This window comes from Pectinophora gossypiella, chromosome 11 (genome assembly GCF_024362695.1).
Source record: "Pectinophora gossypiella chromosome 11, ilPecGoss1.1, whole genome shotgun sequence".
Classification (NCBI taxonomy): domain Eukaryota; kingdom Metazoa; phylum Arthropoda; class Insecta; order Lepidoptera; family Gelechiidae; genus Pectinophora; species Pectinophora gossypiella.
Genome location: NC_065414.1, coordinates 4,853,495 through 4,872,657, shown reverse-complemented (window position 1 = coordinate 4,872,657; position 19,163 = coordinate 4,853,495). Strand labels below are relative to the sequence as shown.

The 19,163-nt window shown below is 39.9% G+C and overlaps 1 protein-coding gene across 2 annotated transcripts in view; it reads right to left on the bottom strand.

Moving 5' to 3' along the window:
* The window catches only part of LOC126371033 (tyrosine-protein phosphatase non-receptor type 9), a 61,182-nt gene that overhangs the window by 22,064 nt on the left and 19,955 nt on the right, over nucleotides 1-19,163 (bottom strand). The window lies entirely within an intron of this gene.

The window sequence follows — 19,163 nt, the reverse complement described above, 5'->3', positions numbered from 1 at the left end:
TAAACGAGTATCTTTCAGGCCTTTCGCCTCATCGCATTCTTTACCGACGCAATTTGTTTAATGTTTCGCCATTAAGATTAGATTTTTAGGATTGTTTACTGATAACTCTTTAAGACGGTTTTTTACGTTCTCGACAAAGTTTTATGATTATTAATTGAAGACTTAGTTTTAAAGTAAAGATGGGAAATATAGCTTTAAAACGACTCGATGTCACCGCTGATGTCGTGTCGAAGTTGACGGAGCGTTTTCGCAAACAGGCGCTGTCACCGCAGCTGGCCACGCGCCAACAGTAAATAACAATCATCGACTCTACTATGATACTTCTTTCTAATAATATGAAATGTTTTCCGAAAAATGCAAAATACAAATGTTCAGGGCCTCCGCGATACAGGCTTCCCTAGTGCAGGGTCCGCCAGTAATGTATGATACATGTTTAATTTTTGGGTATGTTAAATAAACATATACTATTCTAACTTTCCATACATCTCAAACAAAGTTAAAGTAGGGTAAGTTGACACTTGACACACGAGTGTTTGCGATATGTGTCAACTTCAACGACTTAAAAGTTGGAAATTCAATCACAACTTTGCCGAATCGGAAATACTATCTGCTGAACAACAAATTGAGTTTAGGTATATAAATATTTGCAGAAACAAAGAAAAATAAACAAATGCAAAGATAGAAACAGAATAATACAAAACGAGATACCTATGTCTGTAGAAGAAATTAAATGCAGGAGACTGAGATTCTTGTTACTTGTATTAAGTACTTACTGCAAAGCTACCTAATACTTTGGCGGAGCTACTTTGTAGTCAAGACACGATTAGGAAAACAAAATTCTATATTTTCCGACGTACTCTCAGACTGACGACTTAGCGAAGCAAAGCTATCCAAATTACATGGAATGATTACTCATTACTTGCCCCATTACTCTGGGATTTCAACTCGAAAAGCTAAATTATCTCTTTCCTAATTATAAATTGCCAATTTCCCTTAAATGATTATTGAGAAGATGGCCTATTTCTAAATGACTAGTGTTTTGTGTCAACAATAACTCATAATAAATGTCTACATAAGCTTTGCTTTGGTAGAAATACTATTTATATTAATTGAAACGCGACTGTTTTCATTGAGATTAGAATACGTTGCAGGAATGTTTGCGATACAATTCTATTTTGTTTGATATACTTACCGTACATACAGGCAACTAAAACAATAGGATTGGCCCACATATCGAGTGCATTTGGCTAGCGTGCGCTTTCATCGTTCGACCGGTATAATGAGATCGGGGCATTCATGGGTGCGCGCTGCGTTCCGCACGGGGCGCGCACCCAGGCGCGCGGTCGTACCGCCGCATGCTGCTTATGCAAGCCTCGTGGCTCGTGCTATCATGCTAACGAACGCGACACGCCCACCGCAAACTTGCTCTATTTCATGCCCTACATAAGCTATGAGCCAATCATTAGCTTCACGTCAGAAAATGTTTTAAACATTTTAATTATACTGGATCACCTCGTGTTATACGAAATTACGACGCGAAATTGGATTTCCTTTAAATCCTGTGATCCACTTTTAAGACCAGGAGAATACGTAAAACGTGCTCAACCTACTTCTATGGCACAAGCACTCAGACAAGTCTGATACGATCGCTATTATGAGCGAGTAATGTTAATTTCAATAAAATACTGATTGTGCTCTATTGGATCAATATCGGAGGCCAAGGCCATGTCGTCATAAAATCGGAATTTGCAACTTTGTGTGCCGATGTATTATTCTCTTTAAAGCGTAAAGTATTAATGGGCTTATTTTGTGTTTTATGCGGGCTCCATTAATCACTGGAGCTGGAGCACGTCGCGTCGCATTCCAACGCGGAAGCAGAGCAGCGTTTTGGTTAATTGACCGCTTGCTTGTCGCCTTCTATCGGCGCACCATGTCATTAATTTTATTGCTCTTTTACATCTACTTATTGAAACATCAATCGATAATCTTGCGGAAGTTTGCACAGGGAAATAAGGTACATAAATTGGCGTTTGATTGGTGAACTCACCGTACGTCCTGTCGCCGGAGGACGCCTACGACGCTCAGTCAAGCATGAGTAAGCTGAACTAATAACTAGGTTTAATCCGCAAGGTATCAAGGTAACAAATGTGTCTTTATACTGTCTCAAAATATGAGCAGCTGTAAAAGGTATTTTGTCGTTTATTTTATCAGTCCCTTGCCGCGGGTTTGCTCTACATGAATTTGCATGCATTGACATTCTGTGGAACGTCCATGAACTCTATTTGTTATCTATAGACTTGTATTACACTAAGACGTTGTTGTGGGGACATGCTTAGACTCGCGTATCTAGCTGCTTGAAGATTTTAACGTGTTGAATTTTTACAATACAATACAATACAAAAACTCTTTATTGCACTTAAATCACATAAAAAAATAATTAAAATAGTATTATAATTAAATTTTGTAGTACAACAGGCGGCCTTATTAATAATAATAAGGCCGCGTTTTTTAATAATTTTAGCTAGGTTTTTTTTAATGTTTTCTAGAGTTTTAAAATTTCATCTTATTGTTCCGCAGCACGTAGCAACTATGGGGATGTATTTAGACTTCAACGTGGCGTACTTTTTAATCCAATCATATTCTCTCGGGGTTCGCAAGTTCATACTCGTAATTATAATGAATGTTCGTTCAGTTGGAAATTCCAGCTGCGATTAGTGTACATAAATAGTAATTGAACTAAAATCACATCGATTATTTCTAATGAGCTAGATAGAGCTACCAATTTTGAAAAAGCAGAACTGTTTAGTTTTTCCACCGCGTTCAATAAATCTACAATGTTAGAGATTCATGACATTCACAGGATTAGAAGCAGTAGTATCTTTAGAATCGGAGTGAAGACAACGTCGCTAACGCTTCGATGCAATCGGTAGCAGTCTAATATTTGCGGAAGTCAAATACCGGCGGCTTCCGGCGGCGTTCGCTTCGTGGATCGGAATTTGTCTTCGAACTGCAACTCGTTTACCTATACTATACCGTATGATACTTGTTTACAAAGGCTTCCGTCTCTTGTTTAGAGGCTTTGTGTGTGTGTCGAAAAGTACGTAAGTAATCACATGTTTTGATGCCACTTGGAGCTTAGTATCATAATTATATAAAGGCTATTCAGTTAAAATACAATTGAGACGATTGAAAAGTTAAAAAAAACTTCTTATTTACACCTGGTGTTCGAACTCGTCGACCAAACAGCTGTTTATATTTCTGAGACAGACAAATCGTCGCTTGCTCATCACTGCACACGGGGGATTAGAAAACGCAGGCGCAATGCACACCTGGCTCTGCCGGGAATAGCCGCGACAGCTGCGCGCGCGCCCTTTTTCCCAACTCCCCGTTTTTATTGTACCTTTGTACTGCAGCGTACTTCATTTGTATGCGGTCGTCGGCTCAAACTCCAACATAATACCAACTTGACGCAATTTGGCCGAATTCCACACCGAACTGGAACGACGTTGCGCAATGGGAGATGATCGCTTTGCTAGCAATGTTCCGAGTAAGAAAGTACATTAAATATGCTCTTTAGTCTGGATTTTATAGATCTTTTTGTAAGGAATCCTGGATTTACTTATGAATTTATTGTGCTTTATAGATACAAGGCTTTTTAAGATATTCTAATAAACTACTATAAAAGTTTATCTCTTTTAGCGGCATATCAAAATAGTTTCTTTACTGGTGTATTTTTGAGTGCTTTCTCTGGCTATATGCCGAGGGTAAATCATGTCAAACTACAAACTTTAGTTTTCGAATATCCAGCCAAGTCGGCCAAGTTTAGGAACATTCAGCAACGCAGAGCCCAAGTTACGTCAATTGCAAAATTAGTTTACGACGGTGACCTGTCGGGAAATTTGCAGCTTTTGCAAATAACGCTCCTAGTTCCTCCCGAGCATGTTGAGCAACGCGCCCACTTTGATATATTAAATGCTGAAGTTGGTCAGTATAGTGATATCGCACAATAAATTGTCAACGACATTAATTTTTATTAATTTTCATTAACTTACAAATCGAAAGCTATCAGTATTCGTCGTTGAGCTTCAGATTTAATATAGCCAATCAGTAATACAGATTCGTCCCCTGTCTGCATTTGATGGCGAGTCTTTGTTGGTGCAGTCGCGACGCGTCGCAGCCGGCAACCGGGCGACAGGGACACCATGCCTGACCTACATCACGAGGGTGTCTGGGACATCGCCAACTCGCGAACACTCACTCTCCGCACACTGCGGACGTTCTTTTAAACCACTGACCTCGATTATTTTTTAAAAACGTCTAGGCAACATGTCTCCAGCCTATTTAAATTTGAAATGAACCCCAACACCATTGACGCGAGGGTTTAGCGTTAACGGCTTAGTACCCAACGTTAATAGCAAACCAAATAGAGCTAACGGCCGCTTTAGCTAAGTCTCTGTTTGACTAACTACACTGCGGGCTGATGTGAATTAGCATTGATCTGCCCCGAGCGAACTCCCGGCTTAGCTGAAATAATAACATTATGTCTGACCAGTAATTTTAAATTTGCTTATTTTTTAATTATCTATAGTGACTAAATCCAAGCGAGTGATATTTAAGTAAATGTATCATTCCTTGCTACTGCTTCCCACTAACGACGTTAAATTTTATGGTCACGTGTTTGGCGCTTTTTTATTAGAACTTTTTTATCAATGGTCGTTACGGTACTTAAAAAGATGTTGAGATACCGATCGTAAAATCAGCTAAGTACATTAACTTACTCATAGTGCTTTGCGGCGCAAAGGAGCGTCGCTCACCCATTGTTTGTGACGTGATTTGAAATTCAAATGGTTATATCGACGAATGTCTACCAAGTTTATTTGCTGATGTTCGTGAACACTTTCCGTCCACATCCACGCTACGTTGTTATGAAAATCACTTATTCCGGATCGTTGCGCTTGATTTTTTGTGAGTACCTGTGTAAATATTACACGATATTTCACTCTGTGATCCCTTGTCCGGTGCACGCTGTATAATATTGTTATTTTGCGTAGGCGCTCTGTTCACGCGAGTTAAAAATAGTTGGCAATTCCGATCCGTACAGATTTTTATATTGTGGTCGTGGTATCCACCAGGTGTGAGGCGATATTATTGGATTCCGATCATTGTTTTCTTTAGCTGTAGATATCTGATCCGGTTATCTCGTTATGTATACTTCGGTTTGTTTTGAATGTGTCAGAAAATTGTAGTCTGTAAATACTCGTTGAAAGTAATTATTGTATTGTCGAAGACGCATAGTGCGTATAAATAATAGATACGTACGACATTAGTTTTTATCGTGTTTACGAGATATGATTAAGTACCAGCGCTGACAAACATGAGACGCAGAGTTCCAGCACAGTATTGGAATATTGCCAAAATTGATAAAATATATGAAATGAAATTCGACATCATCGTAATGAACAAAATAACCGAACGAGTAAATAATATATCATTCGTATCTCGTATCAGCCGTGGCCGTCTTTGATGTTCAGTTTAATGAACGCCACAATGGCACATGTTTCGAGAATCGAGATCGTTTAGTACACAAAACATTGCGATATACTAGAGGGTTGCGTGTCGATAGTCGCAAGCGTGGAGTAATGCGCACGCATGTACCTACAGAGCACCACACTGTGCCACCATAATCTTTTATGTCACTAGAACGAGAGTCTGCTCTACTGTGCGGGTCGCCGTACGGACATGTATTGTCGTGATAAGGATTATTTATGCATCGGGTACGCTCGGCCCTTGCTGCATTATAGTTGACGATATGCTCCGGTGCCTGATGATACGAAAAAATATACCGTCTTTGTCAAGGTAATCTTGTAAATGCCGCGCTTTTAAAATACCGTTGGAAAAATAGATTCACGTGCACGCAGGTAAATCGCGTTATCTTTGCTATCGCGTTAAGCCTCCATAGTCTAGTGGTGAGAGTTGAGCTCACGATCTAGAGACCCGGGTTCGATTTCCGATGGGTACATTGTTGAAATCACTTTGTAAGTCTGTACTTGATTGATCATTGGACATGGACATTCCAAGCTTAAATTACCTGATTGTTGGGTATTAGTCGTAAAAACACCATCAATCCGCACTGGAGAAGCGTGGTAGAGTATGCTCTATACCCCCTCCAGTTGATTAAGAGGAGGTTTGTGCTCAGCAGTGGACCTATATAGGCAGTTTCTTTTATGTAATAGGTACCTAACTTGTATTTCTGCTTGCAATGTATTTTTTTTGTATAAAAACATATTTTCATAATTTGTTGTCTCGGAATTATTAATAAAATGTCAACTTCAAAGGTTGTTCCACCTGTATATAATATCCGCGTTCCTATTACGGTACGTATAAACACAATAAAAAACGAATTAAGTACCTATTTCAGTTGTTTATTCAGGATCTAACTCAAAACTCTTTGACTTTCGCTTTCTGTTTTAGTATCAATTTGAATTCTATAAATTAAATATAAACTGTACTTACAATCGTATAGTTAGTTTCATCGTACGTACTTTCAAGTATTGGTTTAGTTACCACTTCATACATGCTAAATTACAAATTGGCGTTATAACGGAAAGGTCAATTGTTTGACAAAGTTGATTAATGCTACACGTGGGCTTGCGGAGCACCTCGTATTATAAAGGTCGCCGAGCACCGCTCCGGGTAAAAATAGAAATACATTTTTATTATAACCACTCGAGTGCACTCTTCGACGTTTAAATTGCACAAGTTCAATGCTTCCAGGTATTTTCGATAAAATACTTCAAAGGTCGCTTTAAAGGTGTAAGTTCACAAGCGGTAGAATAGAAATTCTGAATTCTAATCATTTTGCAAAGTGCTCATGAAGGTATCACTCGCGGTGAGAAATAGGATTATCATCCCGAAAAAATGGGAAAGGACCAGACATAAAGAGACCTCGTGATTTAACAACGATGGTTTCTGTCCCATCACATTTATGAAACTTTATACTAAATACGCTCCTTCCAACTACAAAGGAATAAGTATTACATGCAAACGCAGCGTCGTATTACCACAGGGAAACCTTTGTAATTGTTAAGAGTATGGACGAGGTTGTAAAGTTATCCCGAGCAAGTAAGTATCTAGAGCACGAAGATGTTCCGAGCTAAGCAAACACTGCGTCAACCAAGTATGCGCAGAATGTACCCAGAACCAGGTAAATATTCTTACCCACAGCTTGAAAATACCTGTTTCAAACACCCAACCCTTATAACCCAAGTTTTTATGGAAATTTCGTTTATAATACCAGAAACAATTAAATTTAATGTCTAAATTATCCGTTAAACTCTTACTATGTTTGCAAACTAGTCAATTCCATAGAAGTTTCGCCAAAATTGCTGTGGTATCGCAGGCTGAATCTCAACTTTATGCATAAGCTGTTAGATAATGTGGAGTTGAACTTTAAACTTCTCCTATCTTGCTTGCATTTATATTAAATCGCTTCTGTAGCGCCCAGAGAAGATGTACTGTGAATAATGTGTCACGATACTTTGGTTGAAAAAGTAGAGAAAGAAATAAATTGCAGAATCTAATATTATATAATTTCACTTTCTACTTTTGGAACCAAAAGTATCGTGACATATAATTACAATCACAGTACATCTTCTGATCTTCACATTGGATTAAGTAAATACCAATGGTGCAGAAAATTCGTAATGCCTACACGAGTAACTTGTTACTGAGTGACGTCACATCTACTGCAGGCGATTTCCCGAGAAAAGTTAATTAAAACCCGCCCACACGTTACACGAAGCACATTGCAGATGCTATTTTAGAAAGCAAAGGCGAATTCACTGTAAATCTGACACATACATATTATATGTTTTGTATTTTTTCATGTGCGGACGAAAGCTTGGATTGATACAATACAAAACAATTGATATGTTTAGCGAACAGTTTTATATGTATAAAATAAACACATGTATTCATTCATAATCCCTCGCAAGTATTTCTAGTTCGATAGGCAGAGCCACGAGGAGTTCGAATCAACTTGTAGCTTAGTTTCATCTAAACGTGTTTTATTTTCGCGATAGACTTGGAGATAACTTCTTGGCCTTCTTGCCGAAAGTCTTACACAAGTGGAACTAATTGTAAATGTCGGTTCACGGCAGTTTTGGCGTGCAACGTGCAATTCTACATATGGCGGCGGAAGCGGAGGTAGCGGGGCCTGATGACGTCACGACGCGACCTTCCCGGATATTAATCATCCCGACCGAAACCTAGCGGTAGCGCAAGCGACTCTGCCTAATTGAGAACTAAGCGCTGACACGATACATTTTTAAATTAGCCATGTAATCAGTTGCGCTAGCGATGCTTTTTAATTAGCGCCAGGTAACGATCGATCGCGGTGATTTGTTTTACTTATTTGAAACAGATACTCTTTAACCACTTGCACAGCAACAAACGAATATTAATGTAAGTCCTAGTAGAGTAAATTCAGCGGTCTTACATGTCATATGGGTGATTTATAAGGATAACCTTTTGCTAATATGAAATGTGACATAAAATAAAACATACTGCGTGTGCCAATAGCGCCAAGACACTGTCATTACCAACCGAGTTCTTATTTCTATGATCTATGGTACCAACCGCAACCCAGCGATGACCGCACATCGCGACTCCTCCGCCTAATTGAAAACTAAGCGCTACCTACGCTGATCGTCTTTAGTAATACTAACCGTGACTGTCCGTGACCGATATCAGTGCTTTCTACTGAACCCCTGATGTCAAGAGGGTGCTTGATGTTTGACGAATGAATAAGGTTCTTACGGCGTTAAAATCAGGTGTATGAGACTTCCGATATTTCAGTCATCCCGTGATTATGAGACTTGCAACAGTGTTGAAATATCGGGAATCTCATATCCCTGATTTGAAGGCGAAAAGAACAAGGTATTATCTGTTTTAATTATGATAATAACCGCGTAAACCGCAAACAATGTAAAATTAATAAGTTACCTATATCACAAAATGCGATCTAAAGGTCGCCTATTAAAGCAATTATAAATTTTATTATATAAATTTTAATCTCAAACATAATTTACGTCGTGTTAATTTGCTGGACCTTTTTATTATATGCAAATGATATGCTCGTACACTATAACTGCTAATTCATCAATTCATTATTTAAGACGCAAAATATAATCGCTCTACCTCTTTAACATCTAGGTAAGTGTGTCAGTTTTGTGCGACCTAAAAGTATACCTATTGGAAAAACTATCGCGTAAATGTCAATTTTCATTCCCAAATGTATTTCGATAAATCCGTTTCATCCCATCGGATATCAGGGTGTTATCCAAGTTGAACGACATGTTTGCTAAAACTTTTCAAGCGTTTTCTTTTACAACTATAACTTTTTGGGTATATTTGTCAATTACAAAGTTTATTGTCGATACAATCCACAATTAACCTGATGGAATATCACCAACCGGCGCTTTCCTTATAATAATAATACGGCGCAGTCCCTATTGTGACATTTTCTGAGTAAAATCAATTAATTAGCCGACGTGTTAACGTAGTTTGTAACTTAACAGTGAAGAATTAATATTAATTATCACATTGTAGAGGTGAGACGGTCATATTATTTGCAAGCTCATAATGGATTTGTGGATACACAGGAATACCTTCCTGCCGCACAAAGGAAGGTAAACAAGCTGTGATATTTGTAGACAGGAAAATACGATGAAAGTCAGTGCTGCTACATGATAGGGGACAATAGAGACAAATCTGTCGCATATTCGCAATCAATGTATTTTTATTACCTACTTATTTATTTACAATGTGACTATTGAGTACTATCTATCTACCCTTATAGTACATTATGTTCTGTAGAACATTCCCTATAAAAACGAGATGATATATGATCGTCCTAACAGAAGACTTCTTCTCCGTCACATGATACCCCACATCATGCCACGCGAGGAGCAATTTGGCTTTCGAGCCGAGCACTCCACGACCCTTCAACTGTCAAGGGTGCTGCACGATCTGACGGCGGGCCTCAACAAGAGGGAGACCACCGTAGCAGTATTCCTTGACATGGAGAAGGCGTTCGACCGCGTATGGCATCCGGGCTTGGTGTACAAGCTGTCCACGTCTACGACTCCACGGCGAGTCGTTAAGACTGTGGCCACCTTCTTAGAGAACAGGCGCTTCCAGGTGGCAGTGGAAGGCGCCCTCTCTCAAGTCCGTTCGATCGCTGCGGGAGTTCCCCAGGGTAGCTGCCTATCTCCGGTTTGCTACTCCAGGTACACAGACGACATCCCTGTGGAGGGAGGCTCCAAGTTGGCGCTGTACGCCGACGACGCTGCCTTCTTCTCGACGTCCTTGAATCTCAAGCACGCCGCGAAGAAGATGCAGCGTACACTGGATGCCCTCCCTGCTTGGCTGGCAAAGTGGAGATTGTCGGTGAACGTGGGTAAAACCCAAGCGATCACCGTGGGGCGTGGTCGGCTGGATCCCCCGAACTTGACGCTGCATGGGGAGGAGATTGGGTGGTCCAACCAGGCTAAATACCTGGGCGTGACCATAGACCGACACCTCACCATGGCCCAGCACGCGAAGAATGTGGTCGGACAGGCAGGGGCTGCCACTGCTCTGCTCCGGCCCATTCTCCGATCGAGTCTCCCGCTGCGCATGAAGCTCGGCGTGTATAAGGCGTACATCAGGTCACGGCTTACCTATGCCGCCCCCGCGTGGTACGCATTGGTCTCAGAGACCAATCGCCAAAGACTGCGGGCCCAGCAGTCCAAGGCGTTGCGTATCATCGTGGACGCGCCGAGATTCGTCCGCAACGAGGTTATTCGGAGGGACCTTAAAGTCGAGACCTTGGATGACTTCATCTCCAAGCTCTCGACCAGGATGTTCGCGCGCGCGGACGAGTCAGATTTCGAGCACCTTCGAAATCTGGCTCCGTACCACGCGCGCCCACCGGATTGGAAACCGTATCCTCGCGAGCTAGTTGAGGTGGAAGAGCTCGACGAGGATGCGGCCCCAACACTGGACTGACCAAGACCGCCGGCTCGAGGACAGCCATCACTGTCTGATGGCTTCGACCTCGCCGGCGGCCCACCGGATTGACTCACCGGATTGACCTCTTCTGTTGTTTTTATGGGTTCTATCCCCTCTTTCTTCGTCTTTCTTTTTCTTAACTTGTATTATAGTTTATGTATGTGTATTTATATTAACTTTATCTACTTATATCTATATGTCTTTTTCTCCCCATAAAAACAACAAAGTCTCAAATAGAACACCCGCCGGCTTGAGCCGGTCCGAACACTCGGACCCGAGCTCGCCGGCTCACACCTCGGACTAGAGAAGAAATGTGCCGCCTGGCTGGAAGTCGCTCACCGGGCCTCCCTCAACAGGGTCTCACCCAGTGGGCTGACTCGCCGGCGGCACCACCGGAATCGACAGGGCTTACGGAGGGGCGAATCTCGCCCGCCGTAGCCCGCCCCCGTGCCCCGCCCGTATTTGCGGGCGGCGAGAGCCGCTTCACCAGGGGGGCAATGCCCCGAAGGTGTCCCCCCGTCGCGGGCTGCGCCCGCGACGAGACGACAACCTGACGATCGTCCTAACAGAAAAGAAAACCTCTCCAAGAACGAAGTCACTCTAAAGTACTCCAAGCAAAGTGTCAGGAGGTGCAGTCTTGATGGTAAATTATTTCAGGCCGTTTCATTACTCCTATATAAATATTTTTTTAAACAAGTACACATACGCAAAAATGTTTTAAGTCACTAATAAATAATACTGCGTCCCACTTATATCATTGTAAATGTAAACCAACCTATAAATGTAACCTTACAATTCATAATAAACAAATAAATAAAGAAGACAAACAGGTCGAGTGGGAAAATACGTTTCATGAGTAATTAAGTAATTACCCCCAAAGAACTCTCCAACAAAATTACTTTGAATAACTTCTGAATTTTTTTGTCAAATATAATAATCGCAGAGACCATCAAGTGATTGCGACGAAAAACGTTTTAATGACAGAATGGAAATAAATTGCAACAGTAAAATGCGGAATAACGACGTATTTTTTTTTGTTTGTGCGCAATAAAAGTGTTTGTTTTGATATATGTGCAATCTGAAGCTACGTTCCAAATTGACTGTGCCATGGAAACAATAAAGTATCGAAACGAAGTCTTGCTGTTAAATAAAAGGGTAAATAGAGCGTTGCTCACTATTCGTATTTTACACTAATATGTATTTATTTTGCACGCTACGTTTTGCTTCTGCACAAGGTTGAACGAATACTTCTTTCTGAGGAAGGATCTCAGGATTATATTATAATTATTATAGCAGGTGACAAAAACGGTTATTAAGTTGGGCCCACGCGTCCATTACGTCATGGAATGTATAGCGTGCTGAAAGAGGCGCTTTATTGTCTACAAGAACAGCATGACTTGTAAAAATTTTGACGACGGACATCTGTCGGTAGAGGGCTTGCCTGTTGTGCAACAGGTTCAGGTTCGATTCTTAAGCTTGGAAAACATTTATTTAAAAATAAGGTATTTGTTCATTGTATCCTACTTACGAGTGTCTTTGAACGGATATATGTTACCTGTCAGTGTGGGTTGTTTTGCGTGCTGTCACATACCTATTTCTTTTTTTTTGTTAAGAGCTTTTTTTCAAAGCCGGACACTGAACACCTACCTGTAATTGTGTACGGATGTTGTTTACTATGACTGAGATTACTGCGCATTGCCGCGGTCCGTGACTCACAGACACGTGATCACGTTTCAAGGTGAGCGTCAACATCGCGGGTGTAAAAACATCTCGAGAACGAGACAACGAACACCCATCAATGAACACATGATATTTAAATTATAGGTAGGTACTCGTATGATTACATTTATGAGTTGATGCTTGGGTATTAGTCCAGTGTATTACATTACTGGGTAAAGTTTTGTAAGCGACAAACATGTGCTGTTTACTCGATAATATAAACCTACTACCAACCCGTACCGGCGGCATGATGGAGTGTTCCAATACTTGTCCGGTGTAAAACCTATAAATGTCTAAAAAATCTCGAAGGAACGTGCGATATTAAGAAGCACGCTTCCGTAGGTTTACCCTTGAGACCCTACACGTGTTTCCTGAGTGGCGCTAAACGAGGCACATTCCGGGGTAGCTTTGGCCGTGCCTCCAGGCCATTCCGCTGAACGAAGATAGAAGCCTTCCTAAGAAAAGGATCTGGGGAGTTGTTCTATTTATAAAGCTTATTTAGTTCGGAATCATTGGTATTTTTATCCTTAAAAGTTTCAAGAGGGAGGGAATAACAAATATCCTGTATATGCCAATAACTGTATAATAACTTACCTCGACATACTGTCTTCTCTCTGGCTTTTCACTTTAAAATGCAGAGTAATTAAAGCATTTTACTAGGTAAGCGTGTTACAGCTACGACACTTTCCATCACGTGATATTGAGATCAAACGACGATATCGTTGATCCAAAGTCGATAGAAACAAATAAGAATATACTTTCACCAATAACGTAGAGTAAACTATAGCTCCAATATACAATAAAAAGAAGCAAGTGTCCATAAACATCACCAAAGGATAACGTGGAACAACCGATACATCAATCATCACTACATCAATGAACACACAATGTTGAAATAATGGCTTATAAGTGGTCAGACACGATAACATTAAACTGATGTAATGGTAAATAATGGATTTGTCGAATTTGTTGTGATTCTGGTCGGGCTGTTTGTCAATAAGTTACCATATCAAATATGTGTATAGCCGTATATATTCTACAATGTAGTCCCGCGCGTGTAACAGCTATGTTGGCATATAAGATATCCTGTAAGAGACGAAGTCCAACTTGTTTGTTCTGTGTGTGCGATAACGATTCGAAAAGCTGGTTTCTGCACAGAAGCAGCTGTACACCGGACCAAAAGAAAGCCTCTAGCGCTCCAACCAAGTGGTATGCCTTTGAAGTAAACCCAAAAATCAGAACCTTGTATTACATATAAATATAAAGAGGTCTACATACTAGTTTATGAGTGGATCTTGCCAATATTGTAAAATAAGCATAATGTTTATATTTATATCGCTGCCAATGATGCGCAACTTTTCTGTTAAGAACTTATTGTCTAAGAAAATAAATAATAACAATGAATTAAATACATTTCTAATGGTTAAATGGAAGATACCACGGACTGTTGCAAATTAAACATAATTAGAATATTTACATTGAAAAGACTTGTTTTTATTACAACGTAACTTGAGTTCATTCAAGTAAATAGCGAGGAGATGACGCATTTACAAAACGTACGTTATACAAATATATTATATATTTGATATAAATATAGATATTATAATATCTACCTATAGTGATACGTATTAACAGTATCACGCATATTAGCTATATCTGTGATAACAGTGATTTCTAATCTATGTTTACTTATTATACATACCTCGAAAACAGTAAAATTAGTAGTTAGTAGTAAATTATTTACATTTATCAAGTGCTACAATGTAGAAGAATGCCCGGGTTAACTACATTCCCATGACAGAACAGGCTTCAAAAATATTGTAATGTCAATATTGCCTCCACAAGCATGAACAGATTCGTTTCAGTGGAAATAGAAATCAATATAAATATTGGACTCATACAAACAGTAACTAATATTCAGACTATTTAGAGTAAATAATAAAACCGTGGTAAAAACGGCTACCGTCATACATAAGAGTAACCAAAAGTAAAGGATTCGCGGAGCAATTCCAAGTACGTTATTGTTTATTTTAATAATTGCTATTTATATGATGGCTTACAAAAAACTAACTTGCAAACATTAGTATCTCCGTAGCAGTCGTTATATTGCGTCGTGGTTCGCTTAAAATAATATTTTCGCATTTTGATAAAAGACGTGATATCATACTTCGTCTTCAGTGTTTTGTTTGTTTCAAGTAGATAACTTGAAGTCTGACTATGATTTAAGAGCCATTTAACTCTTGACATTTGACTTTGACTACACTTGGCATTTGTGATATTTTATTGTCTGCAAATAAAACACGCGATGTGCCAATCCGGCTGCCCACTCACTTGCAAATAGATGTAAATAAAATCGTAAGAGCTATCAAACGACAGTCAAGATAAAAGTAGCAATGGAACTAGTTTGACGGGACGTTTAACTAGAATGGGCAATTATAATGGGTAATAAACAATTCGGAGGCGCGCACGCGACCTCTGAGGTACCGTGACCTTGATCTCCGAGACTGGTCGCGCCCACATTGCCTCCGATAACAGAACACAAGCCGACAATCATCACACCCGAGGGGGGACATTTATATGAACAAGGGTCTTAAGTGGTATATTATGCGAGATATAATATATTCAATGAAAACATCGAGCATTATAATATCTCTTTTAGAATATAACTTGTATATAAGCGTTACTAGTGGTCAACAAGTTCATATCGTTCTCGATTCGTCATTACACCGGTTAGCGCGATTAAATCATTCTGACACGGAAGAAACATTATCAATTACGTTTCAACCACACGGAAGGTTTTAAAAACACGTAGATAAACATGGAAATATATATAGTAGCAGTAATATACATATATGAATATGAGTACTGTGAAACGGAACCACGGTTTGCATGCCGGACGGAAGCGCGAGGTTCTTATATAACCCTAAACATTGACCTAGTGTGGTTTCAAGTCTTCCTTTTGTGTTCGTATTTTATTGAACCGATTTGTTTCATAAAAGAAATTGTAGTTCACAGCTAAGAAACATTCTTTTCGAAGAAACAAGAAGCGTTCTTGCTTTTGTGGAGTAGTTGACGCGGCACGTGGCCTCGACTTCGAGCGATCTAAGGCCAAGGGCAAAAGGCTGCTCCGACAATGCACTGCATTATACCTACCTAGCAAGTAGTCATGTCTTTGTATCGTATCGATTGCACAATGTTGCACCTCTCTACCGACTTTTGTTGAGGTTGGGGAAATACAAATTATCTTTTTCCTTCGAAAGATGTTTATCTGTGCGATCATTAATTACCCGGCCTCGGGACCAGAAGAGGGGAACATTGAATCATAGGATTTCGGACGCGGAAATACTCAATGGTAAAGAAAATTATGAATTATTTGTTGGGGACCTGTTACACGCGCCTACTGAAACCTTAAGTTTTTATCCGCACTCCAAAGTTAAAAAACGTTTAGTTATAATAAATACGATGATATCATTTTAGTAGCTAGCCATAAAACTTCGAGGCTTATGAAAAATCGGTAGAAAATTTCCAAGAAGCTTATTCGCCGAATATGGCTGTGTGATTTCAAGGCTTGATTATATTAGCCGCATGCTGTAATTAAGTATATTCAACAGAAGTTATTTATGTAAAGCACTTTTCATGCTTAATGAAATAAGAGTTGCAACGCTATCGTAGGTTTAAGTTACAAACAAAAGTAACATTACATTTCATTGCGGTATAAATATCTTGTCTGCACGTGTCAATCCTACGCGGAGTATTCGTGAAAAGATTCTAGAACCCTTAATAGGTATTTAGAAACTAGTTATTTATACAAAGATATTTAGAAACGCTACGTAGAAAAAATAAGTACATTTTTTTCTTTGCAAATAAATGTTTAGGTGTATTATTACTGATAATAAACACATTTTTATTTTCATTTAATTTCCAATTAGACGTGGAAAATTCTGTGTCAATGTTTATGGCTTAAACTTTCCGTTGCCTTGAAACAAAATCAAGTAGTTACCCAATAATGGTCTATTAAAGTGTAGCTTTTATTGCTTGAGCGAAGGATTGCCAAATGCGCGGTGTTATCCAATTAGCGATGTACCCGACCAAGTGATGACGTAGAGTTTCCGCCCCGGCGGCGCTGACACCAGCTATCAACCATCGATTGATGGCTCTGATAACAAGACGCAATATTATTACACCCAACAATATCCCTCAGCCCTCTATACAGCTTTCATTTCGCCCACAAATCCCGAACAACGATATCCATTTAAACGACCGCACACTCTGATATTTTTAGCGTGACTAAGCCCCAATCAATTATTTTGCGAGTAGGTATATTAATTTGAACCAAACAAAACATTTTCTGGTGATATATTATCTAAAATAAAAAGCCATCCACAAACAAAAATAAAACTTTTATGCCATTTATGATTAGATAATTTCGGGGAGTATATTTTTAAGACTATCTAAAAACATTTTTAAATATCGAGTAAAATATTCAGAAAGCTTGAATAGTCTACCGCGGGCACTGCCTCCGGGGTTTGTTTAAATCTTTTATCTTCCATTTGGTTAACTTCGCAAATTGCCCATGGATTGAATAAGCTATTGTTGTCACGTAATGAAACTTATTACACGGCATTATGTCAGGTATCCGGAGACGTTTCCCACAAGGCACAATGGAGTCGTGTCGATGTTCAGGGCCGCAGTTTACAACGTGTTTCCTACCGCTTCCTCCTACATCCTGTTTTACATAAACACCACGATACCATTTAATTTAGTACACCCAAAAGCATCCGACCGGTGTTTATTTACAATCGTGAGTTCTTTTTAGTTTTGTATTTCGTTTTTCACCTACTGTAAATGACATATATGTGGGAATCTACGCTACATTAACTCTACTGCCATAAAAAAACGTTGAGAACTACTAAAATTACATGCAATAGCTGAGTTAATACCACGTACTCATTAAGTTCGGCCATTAACGCAAATGTAGGATAACCATTTACTCGAAGACGTTTACGACAAGTTGGTTACAATTCAAATTTTAAGCTTTACGGCAAGCTAGAGGTTGCATCAAGATCACCAGGAAATTGATACTATAAACGAACAACAACAAAAGTCGCTCCAAACTATTTAAAAAATATATCTTCAGCACGGCTACGTTTATTTGAGTAACTTTCTTAGCTGACCTACATTTACAGAACATTTTGTAGAACTCTATTTCTGTTTAAATGCAACGTTCGTTTTGAAACAATAAACATCACAGAGATTTGTATGTTTTTGTCTAAAAACAATCATAAAAAAACATTATGTTATCTAATTGGGGGAGAGTTAGTTAAGAAATAGGTCAATGGGCAGTGTTATAACACTTTACCTGCGATAAGCAATGACAATCCTGCAATCGGCTCAGCTGATATCGATCCGATGTTGCTCCACAAACAAAGCAGTTACAACCGAGCCAGTGGCTCTTACGATCCACTGCACTTCTAGCACTCTCCTAATAAACTAACACTAGGCACCGGGCACTGCAACACTCAGCGACATCAACACCCAATAATAGCACTGATATGCCACCTGTTTGCGGGTCCGGCCGGCGGAGGCGAAGCTGAGGTAACGGGATCAATGTGATGCAAGAACAATGTTTGTCGATAAGATACGCGTATTATTTGTAATGCACTCGAGAATTCGCTATCGGCGTAAATTGTGCGCACAGTGACGCCCGAACGACACAGACGTGCGGTGCGGTAGCGGGCACGATCTCGACTGACTGACGTAGGTGCGAGGTAGAAGGGAGAGCGGTCGGGCGGGCGGCCCCGGCTACGGCCCGCTACGACCCGCAGCCGCCCACTGCGCTACGGTAAAACGAAGCTACGAGTTTTCACACCCTGTGTAGCTGAAAGGAAAAGCTATCGCTCAAAACGTCGCTCTAATTCAAATGCCCGCATTTCGCTGTTTCAAATTTATTATGACTCGGGTTTAATATGAATGTTTGATTACGCAATAACATTAAAATGTCGTAATATCTTTATCATTTAATAACCTATATCTTTTTCTGTCCCACGGGTCATTGTTTCAAAGCAATTACAGAAATAAAGGACCATTCGGAAAATGTTAGAAGAATTTCGTTCTTATAGAATACCTAATTAAGCGTTTTATGAGTTGAGGTTATTTTCCATTCTCGACTCGTCAAGTGATAACGGCGACTAAATAAAGACAGACCGAGGCGGAAAAGCTCTTGATCCTTTTTTACCTTTAGTAGTCATCATCTCCCTAGAATTATCCCGTTTTTCACAGGGACCGCTTACCTAACCTGAAGATTTGACAGGTCCGGTTTTTTACAGAAGCGATTGCCTGTCTGACCTCCCAACCCGCGAAGGCATAACCAGCCCAATACAGGTCAGGTCACA